The sequence below is a fragment of the Otolemur garnettii genome, unplaced genomic scaffold (assembly GCF_000181295.1).
Source record: "Otolemur garnettii isolate 467f Iridium unplaced genomic scaffold, OtoGar3 scaffold00011, whole genome shotgun sequence".
NCBI lineage: Eukaryota > Metazoa > Chordata > Mammalia > Primates > Galagidae > Otolemur > Otolemur garnettii.
The window spans coordinates 26,698,571-26,703,180 of NW_003852406.1; the positions used below are offsets into that span (position 1 = coordinate 26,698,571).

Consider the following 4,610-nt stretch of genomic DNA (forward strand, 5'->3'; position numbering starts at 1 on the left):
TTAACTGATGTTTATTTTCCATCAACCTTATTTCCATCTTGTTTAAGAGCTTGTGGAAGAACAGCTTAAGACCACTCAGTGGTTGTTCCTCCCTATTCAGTGGCCTGAGCAGTGAGAGCTTCACACCAGGCTTCAGGGGGGCAAGCTGGACACTCCAGTCTTCAGTGGGGACCTGCTGCCTTGGCATAGAGGGCACCTGCAGCCTTCTGACCAGTCTGTAACCTCAGGCTGAGTAACAGTAAATTCAGGAGCTGGAGTAGTCCATTCACCTCAAAATTTCTCCTAGGTCACAGCTTTCTCAGCAGCAGCCTGCTCTTCCTTTTCAATCTCTTCAGGATCTCTGTAGAAGCAGAGGTCAGGCATGACCTCCCACAGGTGTTCACAGGAGACAGTGCCATGCATGCAGAGAACTTCCCAGGGCAGCATCCACCACGTCAGACCTACTGAGAGAGCTCCCTTGTTATTGCATGGGATGGCAATGTCCATATAACACAGAGGAGAATCTGTGTGACACAGAGCAATGGTAGGCAGGTAAACATAAGATGCCTCTCTAAGAGGCTAGTGGTCAGCCCTGGGATCAGAAACCACCAGAAGACACAGCTCTCAGAACACTGCCTGGACCTGGTTAATGAAGATTTCGGGAATGAAGTGACCAGCAATAGGAGTGGCTCGAGTGGTAGCAACAAACTTCAGCACAGCTTGCTGGCCAATATTCCTGGAGGAAATGACACTGACATCAGCAGGGTTTTCAATGGCAACAATGGCCCTAGCTACCAACAGAGGCTTCTCCCAGGTCTTCCTCAGATTTATAATGTAGATGCCATCACTATTCCTTTTGTAGATGTACTGTTCCATTTGGAAGGCAAGATTGGTGCCACATAAGTGGGTTCCTGCTGCAAGGAACTTGAGGACATCCTCCTTCTTCGTTTGCAGGACATCAAAGTCTCTGGACCTTGCAAAACTTTCCCTTTGAGTTATGGTGAGAATCCAGAACAACATCGTATGGACCCTCCCTGAACAGGGCGGAAAGGCACCTGTATGCATGTGGAAATAGTCTTCCCCAGTAATGTTTCCACTGTTCAAATTCAGTAGAACCTCTTTAAGTTGACCACCCAAGAGAATGGAATAAACTGGTCAACATACAGAGGTGGTCAACTTAAGGAATTAGGCCTACTGTACTGAAACGTACATGTGGTGCATGTCCAGTCTGTGACAATTAAGTCAACGTAAGAAGGTGGTAAATATAGGGAGATGGTCCACTACAGAGGTTCTACTGTGTGTGTGTGTGTGTGTGTGTGTGTACATACGTATACTCTGAACAAACTATGCAGAGGATTCTGATAGGCTTTAACAAAGGGTGTGATCATCTTGACTGAGCTGCAGGATACCCAAATAGCTGGTTAAAATTATTTTAGGTGTGTCTATGAGGGTGTTTCCAGAAGAGATTAGTGTTTGGATTGTGGACTAAGTAAGGCAGATGGCCCTCCCTAATGTGGGTGGGCCTCATCCAGTCTGTTGAGATTCTGAATAGAACAAAAAGGCAGACGATTGAATTAGCTCTGCTTGACCTATTGAACTGGGATATTGATCTGTCTTCTTGGTTCTAAGGCCTTTAGGCCCGGACTGGAATCTATACCGTCAACTCTCTGGTTCTCAGGACTTTGAACTACATCATTGCCTTTTCTAGGTCTCCAGCCAGCAGACGACAGATCATGGGACGTCTTAGCCTCCAGAGTCACGTGAGCCAATACCTTATAAATCTTTTACATACACACACATATATATGTGTATATATCTCCATATATATAGCTATATACATATAGTCATATATGTAGTCATCTGTGTAACTACATGTAGTCATATATATACCCATATGCTATATATATATTCTGTTTCTCTGGAAAGCCCTAATACAAGTGAGGGAAAAGATATTCTGGTTGGCATTTAGAACAAATATGAATTGCTTCAGCATTCTATAAGTTGGGTTTATTGTGGTCTCCTAGTTTCTGATTTGATTTTTAAAAATGGAGATATGGGCGGTGCCTGTGGCTCAGTGAGTAGGGCGCCGGCACCATATACTGAGGATGGTGGGTTTGAACCCAGCCCTGGCCAAATTGCAACAAAAATATAGCCGGGCATTGTGGCAGGCGCCTATAGTCCCAGCTACTCAGGAGGCTGAGACAAGAGAATCACCTAAACCCAAGAGCTGGAGGTTGCTGTGAGCTGTGATGCCACAGGGTGACAAAGTGAGACTCTGTCTCTAAAATAAATAAATAAATAAAATAAAAGTTGAGATACTAGCTGGGCATGTGGCAGGCAACCTGGTGGTCCCACCTACTCAGGAGGCTGAGGCAAGAGGATTGCTTGAGCCCAAGGGTTTGAGGTTGCTGTGAACTATAATGCCAGAGCACTCTACCGAGGGTGAAAAGAGAAATGTTATCTCAAAAAGTAAGTAAATAAAAATTGCGAAGCAATGCACTTACCATAATATTTACTCTTTTAATGTGTACAAGTCCATGATTTTTACTATATTCACGGAGTGTGTGCCACCATCACCACTAACTCCAGAGCATTTTCATCACTCCAAAAAAAAATAAACCTGCATCCATTAGCAGTCACTTCCCATTCCTCCCTCCTGCAGCCTCCCTCCCTGGAAAGCAGAAACCCGTCTGCTTTCTCTCTATGAATTTGTCTGTAATGGACATTTCATATAAATATAATTTATATCATGTGTGTCCTTCATATGTAATATGTGTTCTGGGTTTTTTTTACTTAGCATGATGTTATAGCATGTATCAGAGCTTCATTCCATTTTATGGCTGAATAATGTTCCATTGTATGGATATTACCCATTGTGTTTACCTAGTTATCAGATAATTTGAGTTATTTAATTTGTATTACATCAGGCTCGGCGCCTGTGGCTCAAGTGGCTAAGGTGCCAGCCACGTACACCTAAGGTGGCGGGTTTGAGTCCCCAGCCCGGGCCCGCCAAACAACAATGGTGGCTGCAACCAAAAAATGGCCAGGCGTTGTGGCGGGCGCCTGTGGTCCCAGCTACTTGGGAGGCTGAGGCAGGAGACTCGATTGGGCCCAGGAGTTGGAGGTTGCTGTGAGCGTGATGCCATGGCACTTTACCCAGGAGGATAGCTTGAGGCTCCGTCTCAAAAAATAATAATAATAATAATTTGTATTATGTCAACTTTTTAGCTATTTTAAATAATACTATTTTGAACATCCATGGGCATATTTTTGTGTGGACCATATGTTTTCATTTCTCTCTGGTCTAAGAGTAGAATTGCTAGGTCTTATGGTAACTCTGTGTTTAACCTTTTGAGGAACTGTACACTTTGCAAAGTGCGTGTGTTATTTTACATTTCCATAGCAACAGATGAAGATTTCTCTTTAGGGACACTAAAATATAAATATATCATGCTTCCTTTAAAAGACATCCAGAGGCCTCCAAAATGAGGCAAGCGCAGATTATTCAAAATTTTCAGAAGAATAACTGATTCCCTCTGCATGCATACTCTGCCAGCTACAATTCCCTCAGTTGGCATAGTACAACCTAAAAATGTTCAAAGCTTGGGTCTTTTTTTTTTTTTTTTTTTGAGACAGAGCCTCAAGCTGTCCCCCTGGGTAGAGTGCCGTGGCATTACAGCTCACAGCAACCTCTAGCTCCTAGGCTGAAGTGAGTCTGCCTCCCAACTAGCTGGGACTACAGGCTCCCGCCACAACACCTGACCATTTTTCTTGGTTGCAGTCATCGTTGTTGTTTGGCAGGCCCAGGCTAGATTTGAACCCGTCACTTTAGGTATATGTGGCTGGAGCCTTAGCAACTTGAGCCACAGGCGCCGAGCCTCAAAGCTTGTGTCTGAGCTACAAGAAGTTATATATGACACCACTTCTGCTTGGAAAGCCCAACAAAATAGTCTGAATTCATTAACTAGAGTTATCATGGACAATCACATAGCCCTTGGTTTCCTCTTAGCCAACCAAGAAAGAATTTCTACTATAGCAGACACTACTGGCTGCACCTATGTTAATAATACAGGACAAGTAGTAAAAGTCACCTGACTATCTAAAACAGATTCTGGGACTTGTTTTCATTGCCTAGATTTCATAATTTATGCTTCCAGACCTATTAAGGGACTAAGTGTTATTTTGATTCTAATAATTGCTTATGTTACAACTGGCTGATGTAGTCTGTCCAGAATCTTAAGTGCTACTGTGGCATAGCCATTATTACATCAGATAGTCCAGTAACTCACCCAACAACAGAAGAAGAAAAGATGGATTCTGGTTCAATTCCAGATTACATTCAGTGAGTGTTCTTTTAGATAAACAAACTGATTTTTTTTTTTTTTTTGAGACAGAGTCTCACTTTGTCACCCTTGGTAGAGTGCTGTGGAGTCACAGTTCACAGCAACCTCAAACTCTTGGGCTCAAGCAATTCTCTTGCCTCAGCCTCTGGTGGTAGTTGGGACTATACACCTGGCTATTTTTTTTTTTTTTTTTGAGACAGAGCCTCAAGCTGTCCCCCTGGATAGAGTGCATGGCATCACAGCTCACAGCAACCTCCAACTCCTGGGCTCAAGCGAGTCTCCTGCCTC

General features: G+C 43.6%; 1 pseudogene; it reads right to left on the minus strand.

Annotated features, from left to right (window-relative positions):
* Positions 1–270: 270 nt before the first annotated feature.
* Positions 271–999, minus strand: LOC100965268 (annotated as a pseudogene).
* Between the last annotated feature and the right edge of the window lie 3,611 nt (positions 1,000–4,610).